Source organism: Pagrus pagrus, assembly GCF_965226575.1.
Source record: "Pagrus pagrus genome assembly, chromosome: 5".
Classification (NCBI taxonomy): domain Eukaryota; kingdom Metazoa; phylum Chordata; class Actinopteri; order Spariformes; family Sparidae; genus Pagrus; species Pagrus pagrus.
In genome coordinates, this window is record NC_140189.1 from 24690025 (window position 1) to 24702692 (window position 12668).

General features: G+C 41.1%; 2 protein-coding genes across 2 annotated transcripts in view; one reads left to right on the forward strand and one right to left on the reverse strand.

Annotated features, from left to right (window-relative positions):
* dock2 (dedicator of cytokinesis 2) overlaps window positions 1–12668 on the reverse strand; it is a 105949-nt gene that overhangs the window by 63620 nt on the left and 29661 nt on the right. The gene's annotated exons all lie outside the window — the stretch shown is intronic.
* The window catches only part of insyn2b (inhibitory synaptic factor family member 2B), a 46052-nt gene that overhangs the window by 32515 nt on the left and 869 nt on the right, over window positions 1–12668 (forward strand). The window lies entirely within an intron of this gene.

Consider the following 12668-nt stretch of genomic DNA (forward strand, 5'->3'; position numbering starts at 1 on the left):
GAGGCCTCCCATCTGTGCCCTTTAAAAGGATACGGGATAGTGTTGTCGATGGCGCCAGCTTTGTATTTGAGTAGCAAACCCTGCTAAATCTGTTTAATCCATCAGAGCAGAAACTCATCATCCTTTGTCCTTTCACATAGAGAAAACAATGGGTGTTTTATGGCAGTATTGTTGTGTGTGCGAGCTCGAGGAATTAATCCATCTGCCTTCCGGCGGCTGGATGTACCATTAAACCTGCGGAGAACTCCATTCCCCGGTGAAATGACCCCAAAGCCACCTGCTTCTTTATTTCTATTGATCTTAGAAACAAACCCAGCTGATATTTTTAGGTATAACATGTTGAGGGGAGAGAAAGTGAAAAAGAGAGCAGGTGGGAGGGTTGAAAGGGTATCCTGTTGCGTGATACACGGTGTGCTTTTTGTTTTTATGGTGTCAGGAGCCAGGCATAATGAAAAAATAACCACGATAGCAAGTTTCAAGGTCTACGCTTACCTTGACCCTACCTGTATTTGCAGGAAGATGGGAGAATACATTTACTGAAGCTCTATGCATAACATTACTGCACATCGAGTAGTTTGTCACAAAAGCAGTGTTTCCATCATTGCAAACTGAAAGCGTACTTCTGAAATGTTGCAAAAAAAAGAGAGGAAAAAAACTGAAAATGCGAATAGGGCGCCCTTCCATCAGATGGTTTTGCGCGAACAAACTAGGCTGTGCAAAGTGAAATTTCATCAGAAGTTGGCAATGAAGCAGTGAGCAGAATAAGTCACAAACAGGAAACAAAACCAGTTGCTCGCCAATCAGCAATAAATGTCGAAAAAGGAGAAGAAACATAACGAGTTGTCTTAGCCATCTACAAGAGAAAAATGGAAACGAACAACGGAGGAAACCTGTGAGATGCCAACAGAGGAAACAGCTTCCTCTTCTCTCAGAGTGGAAAAAGCAAGCGATGTAAATGTTTGCTTTGTCAGAACTTTAAATCTAAAATCAACTTGTTCTAATGTGACTTTTTTCTAATTATGCTGATGGGAATTCATGGCTATTGAGAACATTGATATAATGCACACAAATACCCCTTCCTGCAAGGCATTTCACTATGGAAAATGATTGGTAGAAGTCGATAAGTTGCTGTTTTTGGTAGATCCACAACTTCGCCCAGTGTTATCCCTGATCTGTCTAACACACAAAAATCTTGGGAGAGAAAGAAAAAGCAACAGGAAAAAAAGAAAGACTTAATATAGAGTTTTAGACAAAAAAACAGGACCTGAAACGTTTTATTTCCTATCTTGTTGCAGTCATTTTCTAAATAATGAAAACTTTCACTAACAGTCACGTCACAGGCATACTTTCACTCTGTTAGACCTTTCGACAGGGCCTGCTGACACTGTGTAGTATATATTTTCAGCAGTTTGAATAGTGATGGAAAAACAGCCAGAGTCTCATGCTTTCTGAACACTCTCTCTATAACCTGCATTCTTCTCAGAGCTTTTGTTTGCAGAGTTAAACACCTTTCGCTCAGTCAGCAGCTGCTTTTCATCTTCAAATTCAGAAAACCGGTCCATGAACCCCTTAATAGCTAGCTCATCTTCCGCATCCTGCTCTGACAGATCTATGAGGGTGTGTTATTGTCTGTTTTGATTTTTACTTAAGTTCCCCTTCGTTTCAAAACACCTCTGGAGCTCCTGAATATGAGCATTAAAAATGATGAAGTGCAGGCTGCTTTGATAATGCTTCTCTAGACTCTGGCTGATAGTTTTCAGTCACTGACGCAGAACCTTTAACTTTGCAGGTTTTTCTCAGCACCTAGCCTTGCCTTGAATAACATCAAGATGTTAATATCTGCTGCTTCAGCCAGAATGGTGGCTTTCTCAGAGACTTCTTTGAACAGCCTTGAACAGCCCTGTGGTCCTCCGGGCTTTCAGTGTTGTAAGAACAGCAGCTACACTGGTGTGCAGCTCCGGCGTCTAGGTTATCCTTTCAAAGGGCATTTGAAATTATTGCCATTTCAAGTCACTCTTGCACCTGGAAGCTGCACTGTAGCTGACCGTACACATTCTCTGTTAAGAAATATGTTGTCCCAACAGAGGGATGTGCAACACTAATGAGTAAGTCTCTACCTCTCTAAGTACAAAAGAAGCCAGCTCACAGTGGATCACCTCAGTGGTCTAATCAGACACTGTGGAAGCCTCCTGCATTTCTCCTTAGTCTTTTAAAAACATGTATTTAGAGACCACATACTGAGAGCGAGTTCATTTTCGTGGGGTTTTATTTCTTGACTGAGTCAAAATAAACACTACAAATTTGCCCTCATTTGAGTTTTCGTTGTTACCCTGAAAAGCAGTCGCTTGCTGACTAAATGGAAGTCATTCCCTTGGCAAGATCAGTTGGGCCCTTAAATGCAAAAAACTTGCAAATGTAGTTTTCAATCTTCTTCTGCCAGCCTCCTCCTGGCGGCTGTCTTTCCCTCTTGAGTGTGCCTCAGTTTCTTCATCTGTTATTTCTATTCTCCATCTCAGTCTTTGGCCTGTTGTTTTCGATCTTGTTCCCCTCTCTCTGGTGACCCCTCTATGTGCCCTTTCACACCTCCACTTTTGATTCTCATTTCTGTCACGTCAACAGACTGTCCTGTCAGTCACCATCCTGCTTCTCCAACTCAGCATGTCAGGTAAAATTGATTTCACCAGAAATGTTCTTTGTGTTATCACAAGCTTCTGTCTTCTCAGTGAGAACAGAACAATACAACATGTGCTATGTGTTTGTGCCTCTCAAACAGAACTTCCTTTTGGGCTGCATACAAATCCGGTAACCATTCCTAGGATTGCCAGAGTCTTACCCCAGTCTTGGCTCTAATCCTATAACCTTAAACCATTTTTGCAGGGGTCTTTCTGGTGGAGCTCGCTGGTGGCTAGTTTGTAAGGAAGCAGCCAAAAAGAGATGCTGCCTGAAAGGCTCAACCAAAGGCTGAGGGGGGTTAGTGGCGGGGGAGGTGAAGAGGCAGAGGAGTTTTGCAAAAGGCACCAGAGCAAAAATAGAGGAAATATTGAAGAAAGTGAGAAAAAAAATCCTGGATCTGTCCCTTTATCTGGATCTACAAACCAGCTAACAAATGAACACGGGTGAAAACATAACCTCCTTGGTAAAGGTAAAAATAATAATAATAATTATAATAATAATAATAAGCAAAATGTTCTACCTTTTTTTAAATGTGAAAGGTTTGGTTTGACACAGACCTCCACTTGACTGAAATTAACATTTGTGAATCAATCACCGACGGTCACACTTTCCTATGCACACCTATATTTCTATGTTCCATGTGCCTGTGTGATTTACAGTGCTAGCATGTTATCTATTTTAGCCTGCGGTGCAACAATGCAGTAAATCAATTCAGCCATGCTGTGGAAGAGAGATTTGCCAACAGGCACTGGCAGACAAATGGAAATCGGGGTCTCGGGGCAAACATCGGGATGCATTTTAACTTTTTCTCATCTAGCTTTCATAGTGTGCAGATATACACACTTGTTCAAAGAAACAGAAATACACACAGGTGCTCACACACAACATATTCAGACCGCACACTGACAGAGCTTCAAGTACTCATCTATATTCAATTGGAAATGTCTATTTATTCAAGCCGTAATCTCCCTTTGATTATTAATACCAATGTGTATATGTGTGCCCAAGCGTGAATTGTCCTTTTTGTGTCTGATTTTTGGGGCTTCGCCGCAATTCGATGTGTAAGAGCTGGGATCTCTTTATGTCTGTGTCAGAGCGTGGTTATGCGTTTGGGTTACCAAGTTTGTGAGAGCAGACAGCCACCACTGCTGGCAAGCCACCGCACAGAGCGCAGCTTTGATGGCTCAGCAGCCAGCTCATCCTTTTTCTGCTCCATTTTTTTCATTTGACAGCCAAACACAATAAACTATGGCACATGCTAATGAGATGCAATCTCAGTTTCTAAGAGGCATGTAAATCAGAGGTGTCTGCCCCTTTCTCTCCGTCCTTGCCTCTCTTCCCTCCGTTTGGTTGTCGTGCCTCGCTTTTGGAAAATAGAGTGATAGAAAAGATGATAATGAGGTTTGGAGGCGCGACGACAAGTAAATCTTCTGAGTTGAGAGGGGGCTGGGACCACGCCAACTGTCGTCCCGCTTGGTGATGACTAAATGTCTCTCTTAGCAGGTTTTTCATCTCTCTGTGTCACCGTGGGTGTCTCCCCTCATCCACCCTCTCCCCATCCTTCATTTGTCTTCCTCCCCCCTTCCTCACTTTTTCCCTTGTTCCATCTTTAAGCCCCATTAGAAATTTAAAGCCTCGCATTTCCTCTGTTCCTGTTTAGGTTGTGCTGGTCTGTCCACACTTCTCTCTCTTTCGTTTCGGAGTGGTGGTAAAACATGTTTTGACACATGTGATTTGTAAAAGCAAGAAAGCTGTCACATAATGGTTTAGTGCTGTAATATTTTTTTCATAGAAATACATAAAATTGTCTTGCCTGTGTGAATGAGTACTCTCCCGTAAGTGTAGCCAGGTAACTTACAGATGATAGAGTGCACTACAGAATGATGATGATATACAGCGGATATGATGCCTGAAAGTGCCTTTTTCGCTGTGATATTTGCTATGATGTTAATAAGACTCAGCACAGAACAAATACTGTCAGCAAAACAAAGTAAACACAATCACAGCAAAGGTTGCTGTCTTGAGTTTATTTGCATTTTTCCATGTTTTCTCCCAAGAATACAATCAAACACTTAAAACAAAAATAGCCGAGGACTATAACAAGAAATTAAGAACAATCTTCATACATCTTATAATCTTATAATCTCATAATCTTATTCAACTTCATGTATAACATATACTGAATTTACAAGACAATAAATACAATTGTTAAGAATGTGTCATCGACACTGTTTCACAAAGCTCAGTGGGTTTCTCCGAACTCAACTAGGGAGTCTGTGGACTTTCTCCACAGGTGACAAAGAAGTTGCCTAAATTAGCTACTGTTAAATGTAATTGTAAAAATTGACATGTTTAAGGTCACTAAAATGTTGGTTAAAATGTCTTCTTTCGTAAAGTAAGTGTAAATGGTGAAATCAGTGTGTTCAAACAGTTACTAAATATTGGCAGGTAAGGCATGCACCTCAGACACAGAAGCAGACACGCTTTTGAAATTAATGCCTCATTTGCAGAAATGTTTTAGAATTTGTGTCGCAAAGTTTTATCATCCTCTCCTCACTCAACTCTCATCTCTCAAAATTGAGCAATATTTTAGAGTCTGGGGAAATTGTGATTTCTGGTTAACAGATGAAATCAGCTGAAACAGGCAGTGTGTTCATAAACATCTGCTGCTTGCTTACCTTGGCTCGTAAGAGGGCCAAAACACGTAATTTACATTACAGTGAACCAAATGGAAATCAGACAGTCCATTCTGCATGGTGTGGCTTCTTGTTGTTTCAAACATCAGTCGGTGTCCTGTCACTATGATAACATCACGTCCTGCAATGATGACGTCCATGTCGCCAAACGTGTCCCTGACCACCTGGACCAGCGGTTTCAGTGATCAAATTACAATGAATCTTGGTGGCCGTTTACACTTTTATAAAGAGTTGTGTACTTCTGTGCACTGTGGAAACTCTTTACTGATCACTAGAACATCTTTAACGACCCCAAGAACCTTCAGAACATTCTCAAAGACTATGACAACCTTTGGACCTGCCACTAAAATCTCCCAAACTTCTAAAGTATGATATGACCTGCTCACTGGACACTAGACCTTCCTAAAACATACCATAAATTCATCTGTTACAAAAAGTATCCCAAGATACCTCCTACAGGTATTCCTGAACCTCCTCAATGACTTATTAAACCTCTAAAACAACCAATAAATGTTCTTAAAAGACCCAGAGAACCTTCTCTAGATTCTTAAAACAGTGTACTCATATGTAAGTGAAACAAAACTAAAACCCAAAATTAAGTGTGTTCACAAACCTCGACCCCGGTTCTTGCTTTAAGCCGTCACCTGTCTGTATGTGTTGATATTTGCTCATTTGTCCAGACAGACCTGGACATGTTTGTCATATTTACCACTAAAAACAAAGATCTGCTGGAAGGCTAACAAGTACGAGATACTGTTGTTGTTACTGCTCCAGTAATCCCCTAGAGTGTTGCTTCGAGGTGCGGCTTTTATTTATTTCACCCTCTGCTTCAAACAGCGTGTAAATTATCTTTCTCTTTCTTTCCACCTGTCTTAGCCTCTGTCTGTGAGCCACCCGCTAATTGCCAGCCATCATCTCTACCTTCCTCCTCTGGCCCGTTTTCCATATGACCATTAAATTGATTGACCAATTAGTGTGTTGGTGGGATTAGTCGCACCAGTGTTTTAGATCAATTTAGCTGAGGCAGATCAATGGTAGATTAATGCCTCGCGGCAAACCATCTCACTGCTTTGACTGATGGGCAGGCTTATTCCCAGTGTCCTCTAATGGGAGGGTAATATATCACAAAGCTGCCGGCTCTGATTAAACCTATATCTGACATCAGTTTTTTGGTATTTGTTCAGATTGGATAACAGGACGAGCACGATTGAGATACATACGCTCAATCTGTAAATCTTTATCCACTTATTCTTTATATTATCTCCAATTTAGTGAAATGTTGAAATCGTTTGTCATCATATCTTCAATGCCATCCACTCCACTGTTATCGCTTCTGGTGTATAATGACCTGACGGCACGACAGGGATCATTAAGCTCCACAGAGTCACAGAAATGTTTTTTTGCCATAACCTGACACTTCGTTGTGCAGTGGAGAGCCGGCTATTGACAGCACCAAGCTGTCTCACATCTGTACCAAATGAATGAACGGGCAGGTGTGATGATACAATGACCGTTGTGTCCGTCTACTGTCCTTGTCTGCATTCAGTTCCCATCGAGATCAACCCACAGACACGAGCATGGATCAGAATATAAATGAGAGGGAAGGAGAGTGTGAGACAGAGGCATTTCCCAAAATGATTAAACTCCATTCACTTTGCGCCATTAGTCTCATCCATCCCACTTTTACATCCACAACCTCCCAAACTGCAGTCTCTGCAGACTCTGAATGAATGACAGAAACTACCTCTCTCTCTCTTCTTCTTTCATTAACCTTGTGGAACGAACCGACCCACAGCTCGACGGGAAGTTAAGATATTTTGGGTCTGCCTGTGAAACAACAGTCAAAAATCCTTTGTGGCAGGATTGCTGTCAAACACCCAAGCACACATATTAACATACAGACAAATGCACACACACCATTTCTTGCACCCAATTTATATTCATAATCGTCTGACAAGTACAGCAGACTGTTTTTGCAGGGTGTTTGTGAGCGTGATCTCAATTTCAGTTACTGTAAGGCGTGACATGAACTTTAATGTGATCTAACAGAGGCTAAACTACTGTAACACGGCATAAAATAATTTATTAGAACAAGACACAGCAGGAGGTAAGAGATGAGAAAAGGAGATATTAGAGGAGAGGGAAGGGGGAAGAAGGAGAAGTAGAAAAAGAAGAAAGAGAAGAAGAAGAAGAAGAAGAAGAAGGAGAAGAAGAAGAAGAAGAAGAAGAAGAAGAAGAAGAAGAAGAAGATGGAGAAGAAGAAGTAGAAGAAGAAGAAAGAGAAGAAGAAGAAGAAGTTGGAGAAGAAGAAGAAGAAGAAGAAGAAGCAGGACAGAGAGAAGGACTTTAGAGCCAGCCTGAGGAGACACAGCAGCCATATAATGCTTTTTATGCTTCACATGTCTGTCCCTTAATATGTCTATATAATGGAGGATAGCATAAAGGCACATAGGGGCTTAATGGACCACCAAGCAACCTGTTACCACACACTTGCACACTCTGAGCAGCAGTAAAGCTGACAGCTTTGAAATTACAGCTTAACCAGCTGCTGTGAGAAAGGCCAGAAGAAATGCATAACAATAAACGCATATCCCTTGTGGCGCATGCAAACACTTGCTGACCCTTGGGCACCCATATATCACATACCATCTTTACACTATTAAAAACATTTTCACAGGAGATGTAGTGAGATACTAACACGGCCTAATGACAATTTAGACCATATAGAGGAAGGAAGTTCATCGGTTAATTGGTTACTCGGTAATATCTTTGTCATCTAAAGCTCCCTTGGAAGCCAAACGTAGAAAACCACGCTCGGTATTGTTATAACTGGAGCCCAAAGCGAACTGTCACTAATACTGATTGGTGGAGAATGTGGGGACAACCAAGATCACTCAGCACTGATTAAATCCTGACGATAATAAATGTACAGCACATCATTCATCCATATTCATAAACTACTGACATGAATCTGTTAAGTAATCACAGCAGGAGGAAATATGGACATGGGTGTGAACAACGTCAACAATACTGTATAATGCGCTGCGGTAAACTGCAAGCAATTTAGGTAATGACATTGCTGCTGTTCATAAGAACTGATATAAAAACTGCTTAATGCACATGCATTCTTTCTGATTTTTTTTTTTTTAACGACATGTTATAGAGATACTTAGCTGTAACAATAAATCCTACAACAGCATTAGAGACCAGGAAGAAACTAAAACATCTGGGTTTCCTTTAATCTGTTTAAGATACAGGACGAGTGACATGACTGCAGTTTTTTCTCCAGCTGTACAGATGGAGGAGAGGAAATGGCAGACTGGCTGAGAAAATACAGAGGGTTAGTGGATTGAATCAGGGACTTTGACCAGCTTTGGGAAATGAGTGGGCAAACAAAATGACAGACTCATCCCTCTGTCCCTCTGCCCTTTGCTCTCCCTGATCTCCCGTCGTTTTGCCCCTTTATCAGTGTTGATGCTCTCAATCTGTCACAGTGATTGCCTGACAGCATTATAATTTGCCTAAATTGAGCCATAATGCGCCTTGTAAATTTAATTTTGTCTCAAAACCAGATTAACCCATATGACAGAACACACATGTGTATCTGTGCATGCGTGCCACCCCCCATATGGCCGCATTGTGTGCGTTTGTGTGTGTGTATACAGTATGCGCTTGCCAAGATCCTTAATCCCAGGAGCGTATGCTGAATAAATCAGAGTATTTTTGAGCAAGAAAAAAAAAATCCAATCCCTTCAAAGGCTGCCCATGGATGCAACCAGTCATGAGGAAGCCAAGCACATGGACAGGAAATTGGACACACACACACGCACACACACACACACACACACACACACACACACACACACACACACACACACACACACACACACACACACACCAGAGTTGGAAGAATCCTCATTACAAAAATAGCAACTGCTGTCCTACTGAATAACGGCAAAAAAACCCTTACATACAAGTATGTAACAGTCCTACTCGAGCTGGCACGATTAGACAATTATTTGATTAGTTGTCTACTATTACGCTAAATTAATTGTCAATTACTTTTACACAATTAATTACACAATCACACATCACACATTACACAATCTTTCATTTCAGCTTCTCAAATGAGAATATATTCTGATTTCTTTAGTCTTTTATGTGGTAAACTGAACATCTTTGGGTTGTGGACAAACAAGACATTTGAGGACATCATCCAGGCCTTTGTAAAAGAAAGTGATGTCGTTGTTTAGTCCAATTTTATGGACTAAACAACTGATCAATTAATCGAGAAACTTATCGACAGTGAAAGTAATTGTTAAGAAAGGAGCAGATTCAAACCTTTCTAATCCAGATTTTAGTCCCCATACACCTACAAGTTCTGGTGTTTCCTGCAGAAACAGGATGCTGACCAACCTTGTTTGCAGTAAACAATGTCCTCTTGCAATGAGGACATCACATTCCTCAGCAGTGTGTGAGGGAAAACTGTGAAGCAGACGCAAATGTGCTGCTCATTATGCACCTCCAGTAAATAAAAAATGAGATTAAAAAACAAGGAAGGGTTCAAATATGTTCTGGTTGCATGCACTTGGTACATTTATAATCCAATTATCACCTCGATTTTTCTATTATTATTATTTTTTATCTGTTTTTGCATCTAAAAGACAAATTATTCACAGGATTTTTAATATACAGTAACAACTATGGGGTGTAAAAATGAACCAATATGAATCAGAAATCAGTTTTAAAATTAAAGATACTACTACACCAACACGTGGACCTCTGGATCGATCTATCTAAATGTACTGTCAACTGGTCGATGGCCCGATTTTAAAGTTGTGAATCGGTTGAGTGAAGCTGCTATGCTGCTACTTCCTCACAGCGTCTTCACAGGCTCATGAAAGTTCAAAGGTCAGCAGAGACTCTCGCAAGTTGAGGCACAGAAACATTAGCGTAGCGTTTCCAAGGAAACAAAAGCAACATGTCCAACAACGCCAGTAAGATTTACAATGTACCACCAAATCTATCTATCTATCTATCTATCTATCTATGAGATTTGGATTTTATAAGAAGGACGTAAAGTTGGACAAAAAGCAGAACATTTGTAAGCTCTGTAGAACAGCGTTTAAGTACAAGTATCTTAGCGTTAATCTGGTGAGACAGCATTGTAAAGCTTGTGCAGACGACGAGGATGCTAGTAAAGCTAGCACTAGCAGGAACACGCAAGACAGAGACACAGAGATTAAACACTTTTTCCAGCCACACCTCAGCAATGTCAAAGTTAATCACGACATCTATAGCCTCTTTTATTGTCCAGGACTTACGACCTGTCTGCTTTTGAACATGTTGCTATCATTAACTGTATTCTGTGACTGCTGGTAGTACTGCACATTGTTAACTGTCATTTTCTACTGAAACATACTATGATACTATGCACTGAATTGAACCATACTGCACACTGTTATACAGAAGATATACAGAATAGTAAGAAAAATAAATAGGATTCCCTGGTCTTCCCTGGCTTTATGAAATATCTATCTGAAGGTAAGCAATGCCACTTTTATATAATTAGCGTATTCTAATTCATAATAGAAAATGTCTACACGAAACAAAGAATTGTATCGTATCGTACCTGAATCGTATCGTAGCCCATGTATCTGAATACGTATCAAATTGTCTTATAAGTGAGAAATGCATAACAACCAAAAGTAATGATTCCTGGGTTCATTCATTCTCACTTTCTGTCAAACACGAGGAAGTAAGTGACCTCCTCTTACACATATACACACACACACACACACACACACACACACACACACACCTTGTAAGGACTTTACATTGATTTCCATTCATTGTGGCCATCCTAAACTATAACAAATTCATGCCTAACCCTAAATTAAACCTCACTGAACCAGTCTTTGGTCCCCATGAGCCTACTGGTCCCAACAAGGTTGTATACTGGAAAAGGTCCCCAGTATGTAATAAATATGCTACACACACACACACACACACACACAACCACACGCACACACCTTCTCCTTCCATCATCTAAGCTCTCCTACACTGTCAGTGGCTTGACATTTTTCCCTGGAGGCTGAGCTTGGCAGGCTCGCTCAGACAGACAGTCAGACAGACAGGTAGTAGTTATTAAATATGTATTGCAGTGCAGTGATAGGACACCGGGGGCCATTAGCTATTATAAATATATAATTTAACTCTGCTGCATATTTCAGCCTCCTGGGCGGATGGCACCCTAGCATACAAGGCCTCTGATTAGCATCCCAATGCTAAAATGCATCTCAATTAGACTGAGTGTCAGTCCTCATTTGGTGAGGCAGGGATCGAGATGAGATGGACCCATGTTTGAATGAACGAATAAATAAATAAGCACTGTACCAGAGGATGGAGAGAAGAGAGCACGGGGGGGGCTAGGTGCTGCTGACCAACACCGTGCAGGTTTGCTGATAGATTGCTTGTGAGCAGGCCTTAAACTTTAATCACTTCTAGGCTGTTAAATAGCAAAACAAGGCCAGTCTTTCTCTTACTCTCACACACTCTCCCCAAGCTATTTAGTTTTCTCTCAGCATCCCCATCCACCTGTTACCTCCTCCCTTTTTATCATCTCAAATCCCTTGTTCCTTCTTTTTCAACCAGCCTTTGTCTATTTCACACACCCCTGTCATCCATCTTTCCCATTGCCTCTGCCCCACCTCTAACAATTATCATGTCGTGCCTCTTTCGTCTCTTCCTGGTCTCAATTCCTTCTTGTTTCGCACGATTCTCCCCGTCTCCTCTTTCTGTCTCGCTTCATTGCAATTCTTTTCTCTTTTCCATCCTTTCCTCCTCTGTTTGTTCTTATCTCCTTGGTGTCTCCGCAACCTCTCCCTGACTCCATCTCCATCATTTTTGCATTTGACGAGTTTTATTTCAAGACTTCCAACATTGCAAAAATGACAAACACTCAAAGTGGCATGAACCTCTTGGCATGATTTCAGAACACTTTACAAGCTACGAATGGAGCTGAAAGTAATTTAAAAATTCTTGCTTTCAAAATAGTGGGAGGACAGTCATCCGTTTTTCACATATTGACTGGTAATTCAGAGGTCTTTCTTTTCAAAAATTGATATATAGCTTTTTGGCGCGATGCCCTACATTCCTTTGATTTTTTTTCCATCTACCTGTCGCCGCCATCGCTCGCTCTCCTGTTACTTTCATCGCCTTCCTCCCTCTCTTCTTACTCCCCTGGTGACAGAGTGTGACTCTGAGCACGTTGACAGCCAGCCAGAGGGCCGAGCCTGT